The sequence below is a fragment of the Mustela lutreola genome, chromosome 10, assembly GCF_030435805.1.
Source record: "Mustela lutreola isolate mMusLut2 chromosome 10, mMusLut2.pri, whole genome shotgun sequence".
Taxonomy (NCBI): domain Eukaryota; kingdom Metazoa; phylum Chordata; class Mammalia; order Carnivora; family Mustelidae; genus Mustela; species Mustela lutreola.
Window position 1 is genome coordinate 90,818,992 of NC_081299.1, and position 20,954 is coordinate 90,839,945.

At 37.2% G+C, this 20,954-nt stretch overlaps 1 long non-coding RNA gene across 1 annotated transcript in view; it reads right to left on the reverse strand.

Annotated features, from left to right (window-relative positions):
• Positions 1 to 317: 317 nt before the first annotated feature.
• Positions 318 to 20,954, reverse strand: part of LOC131809791 (uncharacterized) — a 96,774-nt gene continuing 76,137 nt past the window's right edge. The window contains exons 5-6 of the long non-coding RNA XR_009345302.1: positions 1,531 to 1,637; positions 318 to 535 (exon numbers count right to left, since the gene is read on the reverse strand). This is a non-coding gene — a long non-coding RNA (uncharacterized LOC131809791). The remainder of the gene's footprint in view (positions 536 to 1,530; positions 1,638 to 20,954) is intronic.

A 20,954-nucleotide genomic window follows, 5' to 3' on the forward strand; every position in this document is an offset into this window, starting at 1 on the left:
CACCTAAATTTGTATTTTTTACCTCTTTAAAAGCAAAATAGAATACTTAAGTTCTGAGATACTTGGAACGCTTGAAATGTCATTTGATGTGTAGATACATTTGCCATACATTAAAGAAGTAACCTAGTAAGTTTGTCAAACCAGAGACAGTGTGACTTTCTGGCCTGAGAGGGATGACGGAAGCCATTGGAATGATTTATTGATAAGTGATGATGTGCATTGTAGTTCAAAGAAGGGCAGAATCAGCTCTGAATAATAATAAAAAAAAATTCCATTCCAAAGGTATCTTGCATTTTTTTTTTATTCATTTCACAGGCAAAAATAGGATGTAGGCTGGGAGAATTGCTTTCCTTGAAACAAGAACTTTTACAAAGTGAAAAACTTGAAATTAGATCATACATCAGCATGAATAAGATAGCCTAGCATGTTCTCCACTTGGAACTGTGGTTTCTTGGTAATATGGCTGGCCTTAACAGAGCTGTTTGTGGAAAACTAAAGACTGTCTTCCTCACATGGCATTGTTTCATGCTTGGACCTGTGAGGGTGAAAAGTTCTTTATTTGCAACTTGAAGATTATTTTCAGATTAGTAAAGAGCAAGTCTGAATACAAAGCTACACAACCAAATTGTGGAATATTTAGGAAAAATATTGTATATGAGGATCTTATTCAATATGTCTTGATGGTATAGTTTATTTCCAAAAGATGTGATTTCTAAATGTATAATACTTAAATGCTTCCTTTTACCAGATTTATTCCCATAAAACACCTAAGTATACTTACCAAACACTTTGAGTTCTAAAATTATTTGTGAAAAATAAAGTTTGATATATAGAATCTGTGATTCTCAGTGGCTCATGCAGTAAAATAATCAGAGCAATATAAGGAAGTACCAAAGTAAAATCAAAAAGATTTAAAACTATAATGAAAAAATTATAGATCTATAAAATACTTACAAAAATTTGCCTGTGTACATCTGATTTGTAATTTTCTGTTAAGGGTTTTAATTTCAGCTTTCTAGTTAATCCATGAGAATCATATCTTTTACATAGAAAGACATCCTCACTTCCAAAAATATCTCTCTGGTGTCTATTGAACACAGTTCACCTACAAATCAAAGAAAGACTGAGAGTCATAGCAACTTCTCTGTCCTCTACAGGGGACAGAACCTGCACTGATTGGAGAAATGTGTCCCCACCTGCTGATATCGAGAGTGTTAAGCTTGGTGTTTGTTATAGATGGAAGGATGGCAACCCAGGATCATGTAGAAAATTGGGTTAGAGATGTTTCTGAAAATATTTGGGGAACGCGGGGGAAATCTAATTCAACTCTATTCTTTTTCATCATTTCTCTCTGTTGTGGACTGAATGGGTCTGCCCCCAAATCCTAAATTGAAAATCACCCCACGGTGTGATTCTCTTAGGAAGTAGGGCCTTTGGGAGATAATTAGGTTTAGATGATGTTGTAAGGGTGGAGCCTACATGAATGGGGTTAGTGCCCTTGTAGGAATCATGAGCATGAGCCTCCGATACCTGTTCTCCACCACATGAGGATACTAGAAGTCCACGGTCTGTAGCCTGGGAGGGGGCTCTCAACAGAACTCAGCGAAGTTGGCATCCTGATTTCAGATGGCCAGTCTCTGAAAACATGAAAGATGATTATATATAAACCATCCCGTCTATGGTATTCTAGTATAACAGACTGGAAGACTAAGACACTCCCATACTTTTCTAATTCTTCTTGCATTATCCAGGCTTTTGGGGACTGAATTCTTATACACATGCATGTGTTGAATTCCACTTCATTCTTCAACAAAATTGTTGGTTTTCTTTCTTTTTAGGCTATTGAATTTAATTCAGTTGACCTAAGTCAATTTGGATTGTACCTAAAATTTGTGGGTTAAGTGTCTCTGATACAAGGATATAGTATATCTTTCCTTGAAATCACCTCAGATACAAGCACTAGACAAAAGCTTAATTTATGTCTTCATCCCATTTCTCTGTACCTTAATACATTCAAATTCAGGTAGGATCTGTATTTAAATATTAAGGATAAATATTTACAGGGAGACTAGCTGGTATGCTGAGCAAAGTTCATAATGTTTAAGCTGAAGGGGGGAGCTTTTCAACAAAATCAAGTATAGTTTCAAATGACAAAAGTCATACATTTTTTTGTATTTATTGTTGGTATCTCTTATCCCTAAGAAAATAAATGGTAGTGACAAGACTGTGTGTGTGTGTGTATTCAAAGGCAGAGTGGATTTAGTTGATCCAGCATGAAGCATAGTAAGAGAAAATATCAATATTCATTCATATAATTCTATAGATACTTTTTTTTAAATTAACATATAATGTTTTACTTGTTTCAGGGGTACAGGTTTGTGATTCATCAGTCTTACACAATTCACAGCACTCACCATAGCACACACTCTCACCAATGTCCATCACCCTGACACCCCATCCCTCCCACCCCCCTCCACTCAAGCAACCCTCAGTTTGTTTCCTGAGATTAAGAGTATCTTATGGTTTGTTTCTCTCTTTGGTTTCATCTTGTTTCATTTTTCCCTCCCCTCCCCTATGATTTTCTGTCTTATTTCTCAAATTCCTCAAATCAATGAGATAATATAATTATTCCTCTCTGATTGCTTATTTTTCTTAGCCTAATACTTTCTAGTTCCATACACATCATTGCAAAGGGCAAGATTTTGGGTTTTGATGGCTGTATAATATTCCATTGTATATATAAACCACATCTTTATCCATTCATCTATTGATGGACATCTAGGTTCTCTCCACATTTTAGCTATTATGGATATTGCTGCTATAAACATTGAGGTGCATGTGCCCCTTCAGAACACTACATTTGTATATTTGCAGTAAATACCCATTAGTGCAATTGCTGGGTCATAGGATTCTACTTTCAACTTTTTGAGGAACCTCCATACTGTTTTCCAGAGTGGCTGCCCCAGCTTCCATTCCCACCTATAGTGTAGGAGGGTTCCTCTTTCTCTTCATCCCTACCAACACCTGTCATTTTCTGACTTGTTCATTTAAGTCATTCTGACTGGTGTGGTGTGGTATCTCACTGTGGTTTTGACTTGTATTTACCTGATGGCAGGTGATGTTGAGCACTTTTTCATATTGGCCATTTGGATGTCTTTGCAGAAATGTCTGTTCATCTCTTCTGCCCATTTCTTGATTAGTTTATTTGTTCTTTGGGTGTTGAGTTTAGTAAGTTCTTTATAGATTTTGGATGTTAGTCCTTTATCTGATATGTCATTTGCAAATACCTTCTCCCACTCTGTCAGTTGTCTTTTGGTTTTGTTGACTGTTTCCTTTGATGGGCAAAAGATTTTTATCTTGATGTAGTACCAGTAGTTCATTTTTGCCTTACTTCCCTTGCCTTTGGCGATGTTTCTAGGAAGGAGTTGCCATGACTGAGGTCAAAGAGGTTCCTGCCTGTGTTCTTCTCAACAATTTTGATGGATTCCTGTCTCACATTTAGGCCTTTTATCCATTTTGACTATTTTTGTGTATGGTGTAAGGAAATGGCCCAGTTTCATTCTTCTGCATGTGGCTGTCCAAATTTCCCAACACCATTTGTTGAAGGGACTGTCTTTTTTCCGTTGGACATTCTTTCCTGATTTGTCAAATTAGCTGACCATAGATTTCAGGGTGCATTTCTGGGCTCTCTATTCTGTTCCATTGATATATGTGTCTGTTTTTGTGCCAGTACCATACTGTCTTGATGACGACAGCTTTGTAATAGAGCTGGAAGTCTGGAATTGTAATGCCACAAGCTTTGGTTTTTTTCTTCAACATTCCTCTGGCTATTGGGGGTATTTTTTGGTTCCATATAAATTTTAAGATTATTTGTTCCATTTCTTTGAAAAAATTGATGATCTGCTTTTTCTAAAAGGAGTGGAATAGATTTGAATTTATAAACCATAATGACTGTTTACCACAGATCATTACTTTTGTTACCCACTTCTGCTTACCTCCTCTAGTTCCCTTCCTAGGGAAGCATGGATGTCTAAGACTCCCATGCCACTCTTACTTCCTTTTAGATGAGGCTATCACAGATATGATTCTGGTTTTGTGTCAGACAGTAATAAACATAAGTTTCTATGCTGCAGGAAAACAATCCTCCTTCACAATTAAAACTGTAAACACTCTGACAACCAAAGAAATACTGGTTGTTGTTTTTTCACATTCTCAGTAGTACTAAATACATGGGTCAGTAAAGTCATACATTCAAAGATGCAATTGGTAATATATTGTACTATTAGATTTTTGTACTAGAGCTAGTGCTGAACTCCACACAGGAGATGATAGAACAGGATACACAGGAAAGGGCCCAGGAGACAGAAGCCAGTTAGGAAAAGACCTAATAAAGAATGGCAGAGAATGACGTACCAAAAAGTGCTGGTTTACACACACACACACACACACACACACACACATACATATCCCCTGATTCCCCAACTGGAGATCATAGAATAGCACGCTATTGCAAGCTATATGTGTATATCCCCCACTCCTTACCCCTACACTGCTCCTTTCCATCTGATTATCAGCCTTCCCTTTCCCAGTTCTTGAGAGTATAGCTCCTCCCCACCATACGCATATTTGTGTCCCTACCTGATACACATTACGTTAGCATATTTAGCTGGAATTCTGAGTGTGGCCACAGATGCTTCACAATAAAAAGGGAAGTAGGACTGTATTAACGTTGAAGGGATGTCCGTGAGATGACCACAGTGGGCTGTGATGTTGGAGCTGGAAGGCTGGTTTGGGATTGGCACTCACATGGCATACAGCTGTGCTCCCTTCAGATTCAACTTCTTTTCCCACTTCAACATCAAGTAGCTGAAAGGCTTAAGCTAGTTTTTCTGTTCTGGTTGCTGAGTCAAAAGGACAGGAAATCATTACAGGGAAAACATTTCTAGCAAAGGTCACTTTAATAGAAAATTACATCAATCACCAGGAAGAAAAAAAAAAATACATTTCAATTGATGTCATCCATCCATGGGATAACATCCGTTTTAGTTTCTGACTTGAGTTTTTAAAAGTTAGTCTAACTTTTGAAGAAAGCACATTAAAAATTAACCATGTCTTCAACAGTGATTTCCATCTTTTAAAAAGGAAGAGATGGTTATTAGCTATTTCATGTCAGAAGCTAAATGGTTACCTACTTAGAAGGGGAAGAGAATTTTTTTTTTGGGGGGGGGGGATGTTCTCCCAATGGAATGCTAAAAGGAGCAAATCTTTCAGAGTCAGAAGATCAAGTGTTTACTTTTTTAGCATACTTTCTTACATGATTGAAATTTGGCAGATGTACACCTTAAAGGTTTTTTTTCCTATGTATATTAAGTAGATGCCATTTATTTCCTAAAAATGTCATGTTTATTTTGCTTGTGAGTTTGTGTAGAAGGAAGGAAGAGAAGGAGGAAGGAAACAGGAAAATTAGGAAAAGGTAAGTATATGACAAGCACAAATATTGCAACTGTTTCTGGTTGTCCTTCAACCCTATACTAGAGCTGCCTAGAGTCCCCTGCCTGAAATGCTCATAGTTCAACACAAACCATTTTTCCCTTTTATGCCCCAAATGTTTTCATGGCTAAAATGACTTCTCAGTCATCTCCTATAAAAATGATACAGAATATTTAAGACTGGTATTAAGTATAGGTTTGTAATGTAGGCAGATTGCTGCCAATGATTCTATCTGAATGACCAGGCTTAAAAGGTCTGGGAGCCTCTAGCTCCCGAACTACACACACATATTTCAGCCTTGGTCTCTGAGGCTTCCTCTCCCTTCCAGGCCACTGAAGCGCAAAGTCTGAACATCACACCTGGAAATGTTCTTGCTTGAACACTAACACTTCTATCTGACCTATTACAATGATTCTTTTTTTTTTTTTTTTTAGGATTTTATTTATTTATTTGACATAGGAGATAGAGACACAGAGAGAGCACAAGCAGGGGGAGAAGCAGAAGGAGAAGGAGAAGCAGACTTCCCTCTGAGCAGGGAGCCCAGTGCAGAGCTCAATCCTGGGACCCTGGGTCCTGACTTGAGCCAAAGGCAGATGCTTAACTGAATGAACCACCTAGGTGCCCCTATTATGAGGAGTCTTAAAATGTGGTCCCCAGAGTAGCAACATCAGGATCACCTGGAGAAAATCTCAGGCTTCATGTCAGACCCTGTGAATCAAACACTCTGGGAGTACAGCCCAGAAGCCTGTGTGTCAGCACTTCCTCGTAAGTGATCTGGAGAACCACTGGTTCCTCACTGGAACAAACAGAGAATGGGTCCACCTTTTACTTCTCTGCACAGTAGCCCGGATTCCCTGGATCTGATGAAAATGAAAAAGATGCCATGGGACGCCTGGGTGGCCCAGTTGGTTGGACGACTGCCTTCGGCTCAGGTCATGATCCCGGAGTCCCAGGATCGAGTCCCGCATAGGGCTCCCAGTTCCACGGGGAGTCTGCTTCTCTCTCTGACCTTCTCCTTGCTCATGTTCTCTCTCACTCTCTCTCTCTCAAATATATAAATAAAATCTAAAAAAAAAAATGAAAAAGATGCCTGACAAAATGTGATGGTAGAAAAGACTGGAGGTTCTAGGGCTCACCTAAAAGTTCTATTTTCCTTGTACAGGCTGCTTCTGATTCCCAAAACCAGATTTAGAAAAATCAGCAGGCCAGTGGCCATCAGAGGGAAACCTCTAGCAAACCTGCAAGTATTTGTTCTGGGGAGTAAGTCGGCCTTCTATAGTTATCTGGAAGTACATTAATCATTATCACCTGGCAGGGTATACACTGAGCATGGTAGGCTGTTTGATCACAATATCTCACATTGCTTCTTCGGAGCCTTACCTGGGTACACTATATTCACCAAGGAAGAGGTAAAATGAGGCAATGTACAAACTGTCCCAAGGATGGCCTCTTCATGTTCTCACCACATTGTTTTTCTTCTCCTGTCTTGTGGCCAGGGGAATCAAGCCAGAGCAAACCAGTTCATACTTCTCTTATAACAGAGAGTTGAAGACAGTTGGTAAGAACCACAACCTCTTGGCATTTAGTAGTTTGTAACCTCCCTCACTGGAGAACCATTCTGAGGATTTCTCCTTTCATTACAAGCATATATTTTTATTGTAAATTTCACTCCTGCCCCACCCTTTCTCATGGAGAACCTTACAAATAAGAGTCTGTGATTTCCTCAGTTTTTAGAAATCTTGCTCAAAATGTCTTCTCTTCAAAAGTAGGCTTATTTATCTTCTCTACATTTTTACACTTTGACTAGATTGTGTGAATGTTTTCTCATGTGATATCATTTTAGGTCAAAAGCTGACAAACCAAAAGCTTTAGCAGAATTATAATATGTCCACTGAAAGAAAAACTTCTGTTGTAGTAAATTTGTCCCCCATGTTGGAAAGGAGTGAAAATGCTACTGATAAATCTCAGTGCCAAAGAGATACTATAATATGTGCTGTGGTGGGGTTGCATTGGTTTTTCTGGGGCTTTCCAGGAATGTATTTCAGCTTGTCAAACTAAGCAATATCATTTCCCAAACAAACTAATGCCCCCCCGCCCCGCAAAAAAAAAAAAAAAAAAAAGCATTCCAAACAAAATGGAAATTCCATTTTGGTGACCAAAGGAGATGCAGAGCCTTGGGTTTCTCTTCTGTTGGCTCTGACCTAATGCCAACTTTATTTCTCTGATTGGGTTGGGGATGGGGTTGCTAATGATAAGGAGTAGACTATGCCTTTGTAAGGGAGAGGAATGATTTTCCTTCTATCCTTATGAGTTCTTAGCTGAGACCCCTGTAATAAAAGACAGATTAACCAGAAACAAACAAACAGAAGTCTATTATCACATATACCTCCCCCGGGGAGAAACCTGGGAAAAAATGGATACCTTCCCAAAGTAGCATAGAATTTGGACTGAAATACCATCTTAATACTGAAAGGATAAAGGGGATGTGGGCTTCTTAGGGGAGAGTAAATGGTGTTTAGGGAAGATGGATGGGCCTTATAAGAACAGATGGGAAGTATGACCTTTCATGATAAATTTGACTGAATATGGTGTCAACTTCTAGTCTCTCTCCAGTGATAAGAGTCTGTATTCCCTGTTGATGTGACAAGTAAGTTCCTTTTTAAAGGATCTTCTTTAGGCAGATCAGACCATTTACAGAAACCTCTTCCTGTATTTGCTGGTTTCAGGTGCTATAACTCAAGATAATCAGTATTCCAAAGCATATACTGAAGCCCTATAGTCATATTTTGGGGTGGCATATTCTCCTAACCCTTGACTTTCCAATCCTGACTTCTCTTTAGCTGGCAGAAATCTCAAGACATTGTTCTTTCCAAATGTCTAAATGACTCTTCTATGAGGTTTATTCTCTTTGGCCTCTCAGTGGGGACATTGATCCTTAGGGTAGGGTGTCCTCTTTCTAGATTCCTTCTAAAGTTCCAAAAATCCAAATATGTAGGGTAGAGATAATAGTGTTAGTTAGTGTCAGACAAATCTCTCCACTGCAGAACAGGCAGCTGAAGACTTTAACTCATAGGCAGACTAGAAAGTCCCAGCCACTATTGTCTTTCTCGATCTATTGACTTATGTATGTGAGCTAAAATCCTGGTCTGTCCCCAGGTGACCTCTATTTCAGACGAGATCAGGTATGTTCAGGGTGGTATGGCCATAGATGTGACCTCTATTTCAAACCTTGGGTAAGAGGTCATAAATATTGGATTATGTCCTTTAAAAATTTAGGGAAATTTTTTCTAGAAAAGACACTTACCAAAAACATTCTACTGCACTGGTCATGTCAAAACATCTGCATGAATAACTGGGTGTTTTCCCTTCACCAAGGGGAAATGCTACCAATCTTACCTACCCAAAGGCTTTGTGGATCCCACTGTTGGTGAGACTGTGTTGGGATCCCAGCATAACTTTGAAATTTAACAAAAAATGCTTTCCTGTGGAAATATTTGTAATCCTAGTAGATGACATGGGCTTTTCTTCCTTCCGCACTCAGCCACTCATGCCTTTGGGGAAATAAGATAGCTATCAACTGAATATTAGTCTATTTTCCTTGACATCAGATAAAGGACTAGGTTACCTGAATCAGAGACTTCAATTCCATAAGAAAATTCCATGTCCTTACCACTTCTGGGCAATAAGCATTAGGATTTAAAATACAGCATTTTAACAAAGGACCCTTCACTTGTCTTGAAATACTGTGAAAAATCCACATATACAAGTAAGTGAATATTTTTAATAAGTCTGGTTTGCAAAGAGGCTATCTTCTGTGCTTTCCTTCTTTTCTAAATATATTTTATGCTGGCTCCTAAAACCCCATTAGAAAAGAAAATTTGTGAAAACACTTTCTATGGGTTCCTGTGTTCTCCCTTAGAAACAAACAGAAAGTGAAAATCATTATGGTTACTCAACAATCTTAGTGTGGTGAGATAATATTCTGAGATACTATTCTTTCTCTGTCCTGTATTATTTCTCTTTGGTTCCCTTCCATTTTAGCAGTTAGCTGGTTCTGTTCCAACATTGCCTTGGGTTATATATGCATTAAGTCACAAAAGTAACATTAAGAAGACAGCTTAGTGGTTAGATGTGAGCTCCAGACTCATTCTGAGTCTCACGTTGCTATTTAATAGTTGTGTGACCCTGGGTAAAATTTTTAACTCTCTGATCTACCATTTTTCATCTGTTGAACGGAAACAATGGTGGGGTTTATCTTATAAAGTTTTAGTATTGTGATACTATATCGAAGGTGATTAAAAATGTAATGATGGGGCGCTGGTTAGCTCAATCAGTAGAGTCATGTGACTCTTGATCATGAGGTTATGAATTCAAGCCCCATGTTGGGCATGGAACCTACTCCAAAAAAAAAATTTTTTCTTTAATGGTAATGATAATTATTGACACTTACTGAGCACTTCCTTTGAGTCAGATACTGTTCTAAGATACATAGTGCCTCATTTAATACAGGCAGAGACGCTATACTATGGATAGTATGTTACCACCACCACCATTATCTTCCTCCAATAGATAAAGAACAAGGGCATACCACCGTTAATTGGCTGTTGGTGTTAATGTTGGGTGGAATCAGATAACTCCACTCCCTTCTGCTACAAGTGTTTATTCTTGAAAAGGTTGCTACTGGGACCTTGTACTTCTCATGGTGAATCATAAGAACACAAGAGAAAAAGCCATATTCAACAGCATGTTTAAAGTCTGCTGTGTCTCATCACTATCAAGACCAACAGATAAAGGTGGAAAAGTAAAATCTAGTTGCCATCAAACCATGACAAAAAGGGGGAAGTATAATGTTAATGAAAGAGAACTGAAAGCAGGAATGCAATCTACTATAGTCATCTAACAGAGAAAAATAGATATGCAAAGAAGTATTTATCATATGATCAAAGAAGTCACATTTAAAGTGAAGGTTAAACTGCAAAGTCAATGAGTCAGAGGAAAATTATTGAATAGAATTTTTAAATTTCCCAGAAAACTCTTTAGGAAGACAACTTAGACTGAGTTGTTCATTAAATCCTATTTGATCAGGCTCCCCTTCAGTATTGGAACAAACAGTTGATCTATTGTTACATTATCAAATCAAGCATAAGCCTGTTTGGGGTCACATTGAATGAACTAAGCATAGTGGTGAGATCTTACCTTCTGAGATCTAGGTAATTGAGAATAGCTAAGGGAACCCATCTAGGAACTCATGCTCATTTAGGATATTTGCTTTAAATGGAATGGGATATGGTTAGGAGCTTTAAAATCACCCTCTATTCAAAATCTCTCTGAACATGCACACGTGCTCTCACACTCCCCAATCCCAATCCATGCATACCCAAGTGAATCTGTATTATTGAGTACATTTCTAATGCAATTGCCAGGGTTGTGTACTAGAAGGAGGAATAATTATGGGCTGGACTACAAATCCTTCCTGGAAGAGAGAAAGCAAATGAATAGCTACAAAGGTAAGGCACTGGCTGGCATACATTCTGTGAATGACAATGGACTGGAAACCAAAAAATGATTGGGATTTAAATAGACAGAGATAAGAAGGAAGGGTATTCCAGGTGGAGAGAACAGTTTGAAGAAATGCACAGAGGCAAGAAAATTAAACAACCGAGACTAATCCCAATTCATAATAATTTAAAGAATATGAGTCAAGAATCAATTAGCAGGGGGTTACTTTTACTGAAATATGTAATGTCATTCAGAGCTGATATTTACAGTGGTAGAATGCTATTAGCACAGGAATTTGTTTAAACAATCATTAGGGCAAATTCTCTTTAATTCTCAAAATAACAGTTTTAACAATGGCTTAGGATGTTATTTTCAAAATAACACCCCTACTTAAAAAATATACTTTAACTGACTAGGATACCTGACAGTGTGTCATCTCTTTAAATTACAAGTATCATTATTGAACAACAGATAACATTCCAGCAATAAATTGGCACTTTAGAAAAACAAAAAGGTCAAGTTTAAAATAATTAAGGAAGCAGTCCTGGCATTATTATAAACTGTGAGCTAATATAAAGGAAAATTACAGTTGCTATTTTATGGTCAGATAAATATAAAGGGCTATTTGTATATCATTCTTATAAATAAAAGCCAATTTCTCTACATGATTTGTATTTTACCTAAAATTTTTGAAAATCAGCTGATCCTAACATTCAGTCAATGTCACTTTATCCCACGAGTCCAATAATTTTGCCTCTGCACCATATAAAATAACAAGGGGGTACAGAGCTGAGCCCTGAAAATTCAGAAACTTTTATTAAGAAGCTAACATGTAGTCAGGCACTGTCCTAGGAGCTAGAAAATGAGAATGATCCAGGTTATGCCCTAAAGAAGCAGAAGAAAAGCTAAAAGGGGGAGAAAAATGAGTCATAATGGAGACTAAACAGTCATAGGGTAATGGTGAAACTGGCTAATTAATAGAAGTTCTTCAGAATGCTAAGAGCACACAGACCCTGGGGGTCACAGAAGGTGCCATTAAAGAAAATAATATACAAGCTAGAATAAAAACAAACAAACAAACAAAACAAACAAACAAACAAAAACCTCTCCAGGTTGACTAGCAGTGAGGAAAGAGTTTTGTCAGACGCTAAAGGAACACTGCAGTTTTATAGGCAGAATTCCCACACTTCCTTAATCCCTAAACCCCATAGCCATTATTTTTCCCCACCACACCCCCCAATATCTCAGCAGGGGATGATAACTTAACGTAATACTGTAAAAATCCAACCTTGAAACAAAAGGAAAAGCACACATTAGATGTGAAACTCATCTTCCCTATGAAGGTTTGGGAAATTGCTACGTGGAATATTTTTCCCCCTAGCAATTGGATCACTGTTCTTGTGAATTTATAGTTAAATTAAACACGAAATCATTCAAGTCAAGCAAATTTAGTATTATTTGTATGTGCTCCTTTCTTGTTTTGGAGTCTCCTCTGTAGTCTCAGATTGGGGTTAATTACTGATGATTTCTCCCTTTGTATTCATAATTTTTCTCCTGCAGTTTCACACTGTTATTATTGGGACTTTCTTTTGTCCTGCTTAATTAAATGCTGAAAAGCTTCCAGTTGATTTTGCAGTCTGCTGAGGTAGCTAGATAATTTGCAATCTAAATAAAGTGTTCAGCATTGACTCAACTCTCAAGACCCACTCTCTTGCAGGTGATGTGTATGAGATGATGCTGTTGGTTTTATTCAACAGTGACTAAAAACAAACAAACATTGGCTTAGAATAAGGTTCACTATCCTTCCAACAGGACATTGCCTCTTGGATTTTGGCTGTCTGTGTTTTCTCTATAGTTCATTCAGTATTGAGAACTAATGGTTATTGTCACATCGAGCCCCTCATACTAGAGGAAGAAAATGCAGCACTCCTTGGGCAACAATAACTAGGCCCAAAGCAGCAGGCAGCTGCATGTGTGAAGCAGTTGAAAAAGGCTTGTGTCACCGAGGAAAATGGCCCCTTTGCATCAGGACAGAAATCTCACTATATATGCATGTAAGAATCCGTGCTCTAAGAAGGCAGTTTAACACACAGAAACACGTTTCTGTAAGGTCAGCTTGAGAAGGCATTTCTCAGGGTAAAAATAAATAAATAAATAAAAAGGGGGATGCTAGGTAGCATTTGGTGGGCATTTATGTAATAAATAACACTGCATGTGCTCATGCACACTTGCATTATTTTAATAAATGGCCAAAGCCTAGGGATGAAATTATTTGAAATATGAAAGCTATAGTGCAGACCTATGAAATATACATGGGGATGTGCTGTGGCTTTCTGACCACTTTGGGGTCTGTAATGCACCGCATAAGGCTAATTAAAATAATAAAATAAAGCCCACAATTCTCATTTCTGTTCAGAAGAGGCACTGTGGGAATAATCAGAACCTATCTTTTCCCCACAAACCTTTCCTGCAGATTAGGCACACCGCTGCTTTCTCTCCACAAACCTTTTTTATCTGTGGACACTTCGTCTGAGAGCCACTTCCTGTTGGTGGTGGGGTGGGGGTAGGAGGTTCCTGTCCTGCTGCATGTCCTCTACTTGAATCACATGCCAAAAACAAAAAAAGAGATGGACTATTGGGGTGTGTTGTGAAGGAGGTCAGAATTTCTTTCAGTGGAAAGATTACTATCTCCAAAGCCATTTGATCTTCAGTCTGTTACATTAGGGGTTTTAAGAAATCTTCGGATGCCCCCTTCAGCTTTTATGGAGAGCTAAACCTAAATCATGGAGTATCACCCTGTTAAGTATACACTGAGTAGTTTCTCTGATCCCAGGCACACTAGGCTTTATGAGACAGAAATAAATACAAAACTTGGTTCTTGCCTTCAGACAAGTTATAATTGAGTGAGAGAATAGAACTACAACAAGATAAAAAATGAATATACTGGGTGCCTGGGTGGCTCAGTGGGTTAAGCCACTGCCTTCGGCTCAGGTCATGATCTCAGAGTCCTGGGATTGAACCCCGCTTCGGGCTCTCTGCTCGGCAGGGAGCCTGCTTCCTCCTCTCTCTGTGCCTGCCTCTCTGCCTGCTTGTCATCTCTCTCTGTCAAATAAATAAAATCTTTAAAAAAAAAATGAATAAACTGATTTCAATAGTACACTTCATAAGAAAACTACAAGTTGGGACTGATTAATAATAGAGCCACTGAAGCTTAAAACCACTAAGGAAGGATGAAGTCTTCTACTTTAAGTGTGATCCACAGACTAGCAGCATGATCGGGAGCTTGTGAGAATGCAAACTCTCAAACCATGCGCCAAATCTATATCAAAGATTGGATTTTAGCAGATGCAGGTGACTTGTATACACAATAAAGTTTGAAAAACATTGGACCAAACTGTAAGGTTCAAGAGGGCAGGAATCCTAGCCTGGCCCTGTGACTCATCTCCCAGCATTGATATGTGATAAATAAATATTCATTAAAGAAGACAAGCAGTCCAATGCTAAGTACACAGAGCACAAGGAAAAATTAAGTGTACATATCAAGATAAAAATGTATATATATTTTAAATACCCAGCAAAACCCCACGCTGGGCATAAAAATTAATATTTACATTAATTCAAAATTTTCATTTGCTTTGGGAATATCGCCTGAATTCCTGGGGAATATTTAAAATGTCATTTAAAGAAAAAATATTTTTATTTATTAATTTCTACTAAATAACTAAAAATTATTTATGATACTTTAAATAAAAATCTAGCTTTTAGTATGCTTGTATAAAAATAGAAAAATTCTACATTTATGACTCCAGAACATAAATTAGACTTTAAAAATATTTTGCTTTCATCTAATTATTCTTTATTGGTATGATTCTTTGAAAATGTTCTTTATATTAAATTCTCAAAAGAATTAAGAAACTCATGACATTTACTAGGCCCATTATCGATTAAATACAAAGTTAGAACTTTATAACATTCAGAATGTAATCAAACAGGCTTTGAAAGCATGTCTGTCTAATTTTTACTATCAGGCTTCTATAACTAGGCATAACTGTAGTTTTTTAATTGCTGAAAAATTCCAATGCAAAAATCAAACACAGAAATGCACAAAAATGCACAAAAAACATTATGTAAAAACATCATATTGGTTTCTAAATTTTGTTTTAAACTAGGAAGGGACTGGTCTAGATCAGTCATTCTCAATAATGGCAAATGATTTTAAGAGCCTGGATAGCTTAACAAAATTACCAACGGCCAGGGCCCACCTGGTCCTGTTATGTCAGAATTTCTCAATATGAGGTTTCACTATGTATTAGGTGAAAGAGATCTGGCTATAGCTTATCATCCCTTTACAGCTTCTTTTATAATTACTCTTCTCACTTACACATATCCTATTTTGTTATCAGTATTCATATTTTGCACTAACTTTAGTGACATAAGCCATACAAGTACTTTGGCTAGGAATAAAGAAAAGGACCATTGTGATAAAATTCAAAATCAATCTATACTTCATTTGTTTGTTAACTCTTCAAGAAAGACAATAAGGATACAGAGATTTTAGGTCTTTCTTAAACTCTAACTGTGAGCCCTTCCTCTGATTCTACTCTTGAAGGTAGATAAAGAATTGAGGAAAGTGGTCAATGAAACTTTGCAAGAACCCACCCCCTCTATTTAACTCACTCCATTTTAGGAATTGATTAATCATTTCCTTTGGGGCCACAGCTTTGTGTGTCTGCATAATTCTTCCATCAAACCAGAAGTCAAAAATGAATTACTTCTAATTTACTCAACACTATTAGCCAGACATTTATTGGAGGTTTACTATTTATGATGCTGTATTCTATACATTGGAATATAACTGTGAAAATGGCAGATATGGTCTGTGTTCACAAGGAGCATACCCTTTCATTATAGGAGACAGAAAATGCACAGCAGCAAATAAAATAACTTCAGGTAGTAAGTGCTATGGAGAAGGAAAAACAGACTACTATGATTCTCAGTGATAAGATGGGGTAGATGGTCAGAGCCTCCCTGACAATGTCACATTTGAGCTTAGATTTAATTGCAAGCAAGAGCCATGTATAGGAAGATTTGGGGAAGAATAGTTCAGGCACAAAGAATAGCTTCTTGCAAAATCTGTAAGGCAGGGATTAACTTGGCATATTCAGAGACCAGAACAAAAGCTTATGTGACTAGAGCAGAATGAGCAAGTATTTGAGTAATAAGAAATCACCTGAAAGAGGGTAAGTAGAATCCACATGATATAAGCCACCTTACTGGCCATGGTAGGAGTTTGAATGAAAGATCTTATATGTTCGAGGTAGGGTAAGAAAAGGAATGGCAGGATGAAGCTGTGGTCATAACAGGTCTTGGATAATGAGTATCTGGGAATCTCTCTTGATTTTTACATAGATTTTTATGGAAACATTCTTTTTTTTTTTAATATTTTATTTATTTGACAGACAGAGATCACAAGCAGGCAGAGAAGCAGGCAGAGAAAGAGGAGGAAGCAGGCTCCCTGCCGAGCAGAGAGCCCGATGCGGAGCTCGATCCCACCACTCTGGGATCATGACCTGAGCCGAAGGCAGAGGCTTTAACCCACTGAGCCACCCAGGCACCCTGGAAACATTCTTTTTATAAGTATTTTGCTTTATGTTGTATTTTCTTGGAGCATATCATTAAAATACAATGTGAAAATTTTGCATTATTTTATATTCAGTGAAACAGAGTTCAAAGAACTTGCCAAAGGCCACTTAATTGGTAAGGGGTAAGACTTGGAACTAAGTTCAAGTTTAAAACTTGGGAGTTACATGTTCATTTCTGGTGTTAAAAATAAACGAGAATAAAATAACAAAAACAAGAAGATGTAATAAACAACTTTTCCTATTTAGCAAATATTAAAATGTCTAATCTGAAGATCTGAACTCTGAAAATGTCTTATAAGAGTTACGTGCAGGAAAGCTGCAAAGTTCAAAATGTGAGAACTTTTGGTTTAAGGCAGCATGGTGATCACAATCTGTGGTAACTCCCGTCCTAACTCACCATTAAATTATCCATTCAAAATGAAGAAAAAGGCAAATACTGTCAACAGATTGCACTGAGGCCAACCAAAGTGACCCATTCTCAGAAGTCTAGGAGGCAGCCTGAACAACTCTTGATAGGCAGAGCTTCTCAAGGCCCCAGGGAGGTGGGACAGAAATGGATAAAAAGCACAACACGGGAGGAAATTTAAGGATGGGTTGGGCTACCTGCAGTGGTGAAAAGTTCATTTATGGAGGTTCTTTCTTTGAATTACCTCTGAACTCTCATTAAAATATTAAAGTTATTGTCTAGGATCCTATGCATTTGGGGAATAAGAGCATTTCTGATGATTAGTGAGAAGCAAACAAGTAGAAGGTAAAGTTATCTCCGCAAATCAGACTGGGGTAATGAGGTTCTCAATCAATGGAAATGTGTCCCGAGTGCAACTGGCAATGTCCAGGGAAACTCTCAGAACCAGCTGGAAAATGGTGTTGGTACTTTCCTAACACATGAGAGCTTGTGCCACCAATATTTGGATTATATGTGGATCTTGGGAGCAGTATTGGAATTTCGAGCCAGACTGCCTGGGTTCAAGTCCTACCCTTCTACTTACTAGTTATGTAATCTTGTATGAGTAATATCTCTGTACTTCAGTTTTCTCATCTTTAGAAATAATAATTATGTGTGTTTCATAGAACTAACATGAAGATGAAGTGAATTGAGTATACTCAGGGCACAGAAAAGTACCTACTATGTAATAAGTGCTCTGTGAGTGTTGACTCTGTTTAATATTGTTAGTTCTTAGTATTGCTGTTGATGCAGTGTTGTAGCTTCTAACACAGAAGTGGCGGTGTTAGTGTGCATCAGAGAAGAAGGCTGATGGAGCTCAGAAACTCCTTCTGTATCTGCAGAGTGTAAATAGCAATGTGCAGTTTTTGCATTTAATCTATTTTCAATAAGAAAAACATAAATATACCTGTAGATTGTTGATGAAAGCATGCATACTTTTCTACCTAAAACTCTCAGTGCTCATTTACAACAAATAAAGTAAAAGGAAAGAGGTAAAAGCCTACATATAAGCACACTAAAATTATGGATAAGAGGTCTTCAATGTAACTCAACTTATTTATATAATCTTAAAACTGGATACTCTACACAAGATTTATCATTAAAAATATTGACACAACAATGTATAATTGATACTATTTCCTTTTTCCAGTCTTACTGACATATAATTGACATTCAGTACTATGTAATTTTGAGGTATACAGCATAAGGCTTTGACTTAAAATACCGTGAAATGATTACCACAATAAATTTAATTAACATTATCTTATATTTGATTTTTTAAATAGATTGAGAGCCTAACATTAGGGAGAGACCAAGATCAAACGTATTTAGTAAGGGAGTCAATGGACATATTTAAATGCCTAACCAGTCATGACATGAATTCTGGAATCTTCCATTCAGGCCTAAACATCCTCCTGGTTCAGCGATCCTGCCCACCCACTCACACATTGTAATTAAGTGTCTGTTACAAGTAAAATAGCACCCAGAAAAAATTCTAAACCTTCAAAATGTGTATAGCCCTTATGTGAAATGGTAAAGATAGGATTTGAGAAAGGAAGACAGACCCTTTTTTCCTCCTTTCTGACCTTGTACAACCCTCTTTTCCCTGAGTCACAGAATAGTTGGACCATCACACCTCAGTTAACTGTCTGCTGCTGAACTTCATTCTTCCACACACCTAGTTATCCACTTTCCACCCTGGGCCAAATCCTCCTACTAATTCCAAGCCTATTGATGAAGCTGGCAGAAACTTTTCTCAGTCGACTCTCTCTTTCCCACCTGACTTCTATTTTATGAATTATCTCAGCATGAAACATCGCTCTCTACATGACCCTTGCCCTCAGCTCTAGAGAATTTCCATAACCTGTTAGCCCTATGTCAGTTTTATTCACTGTGTGATACACATTACTTATGGCATTATCTGTGGGCATTCTAGGACATGATCCAGAAACTGGGAAATCAACACTCAAAATGAGTAGCCATGCCTTGGAGGATCTCATAGTTTTAGCTAGGAAGTAATATCCATGTAATTATTACAATGTTAAAGTGAACTTAAAAAAAAAAAAATAGAGTATGCAGAGTACCTGAAAGCAAAGAACAGAGATGCACTGGAGAAGAGATGGGGCCATTTCCTAAAAGTTGACATTTGAGATGAGTGCAAAAAGACAAGACAAGGTCCATCAGCAGAAAATGACTTGGGATATAGTAGGTGAGGTGAGAAATGCATTTTAGGCAATGGAAATAATATTTATGAAAGCCTAAAATATTACCAATTTCATCTTAATTTTTTAATACCTTTTACCTGCATAGATTCCCTACTCTTCTATTAGCATCTCTTTCTCAGTTAGCCCCAGCACAATTTAGAAAATTAACACCTACTTCTAGCCCCTAATTTTTGAGTTCTCATACCATCACAATAAAATATCCAATCAAAGCACAGCTCCAACAAATGAATAATTTAATAAATTGCATTCAACTAGCTAGTTAGACATTTGAGACATAAAAAATGTGGAATATATTTCAGATAGATTTATATGTAAATTAAGAAAGGAAACTATACAAGTATAGACGTAGAAAAAAATATGAAAGAGTATTTTTTATAATCTTGGAACAGATATAGCCAAAATGTGACCTCAATACCAGACACTATAAAGAAATTTAACCAATCTTATTTAAAAAATTAGATGTGAATATTTGGCAAATGCGAACATGAACAAAAATTAAAATGACACTATAGCTTTGTCCCTTGAGATCTAATTCCACCTTTTTTTTAATCTACTCTCTATCTCTGTGCCTGAATAGACTTCTAAGGCCTCCAGAAATCATTGAATTTGTCTGAATCAGTAGCTCCTGGGGATGCTTTGGTTTCCCTTGGGCTTTACCATGGAAAGCCCCAGCAAGCTTGATGATCACTTGATCATCAAGCAACACTTGATGTGTTGCTCTGTCAATGTCCATTGTTATTCCCAATTTCCAGAAATCTCTTCCTCCCATTGTCCTTTTACTCTAGAGGTGTCTACTCTAGGTTACTGTTTAATCCCCTGTGGTTTCCTCCCTTCACCATACATTTTAAAACACGGTCCTACAATCTTCATAAATCTTTCTCAAATTATCCTAATTTGATTGGGCTAGATGTTTTCTGTCGGGACACTGACACATATACTAGGAAAGAAATTGAAATGTTTATAACAGACAAGGATTACTGTTTATAATATAAAGAAATCATTGCAACATTAACAGTAGTTACTATACTAAGAAGATTCCAAGTAAGTAAACTGAAGCTCAGAGAGATGAAGTCACTTGCTCAGTCATAAGGCCAGTAATTGCAGAGTCAATGATCAAATCCCATCTGATTGCAAAACCCACATTCTTAATTATAATGCTATACTTAGAAAAGAAAAAAATAAGATTAAGTGATTTGAACAACAAAAACAGTTACTACTTAAATAGCATTTACTATCTGTAGAGAATTTTCTAAACATCATATTTATATTAACTTATCTAAATCCTCAGAAAAACCTAATGATGTAGAAGGGTTAACTAATGTGTTCAAGGTTTTTTTAACTAGTAAGTAGTTTTCCAGCATGGATACACGGATTTGAGAATCTGTGAGTTTCATCTACATACTTCACTGGTTCTTAGTGGTGAATAGAAAATCTACTTGAAAATAAATACAAATGAATATGCCTAATATATAAATAATCAAAGAATTGAAATAACTTGAGATATTTCTGTTTGTAAAATTGGCCAAAATAGTCAAGATTTTTTAAAAGCTAATTTGGATGATATTGAAAGAAACTGGGCATTATCCTATGCTACTAAAGGAATAATATTTCCTGAGAACCTGAGTATTTATCATTAGATTATCCATTAAACAA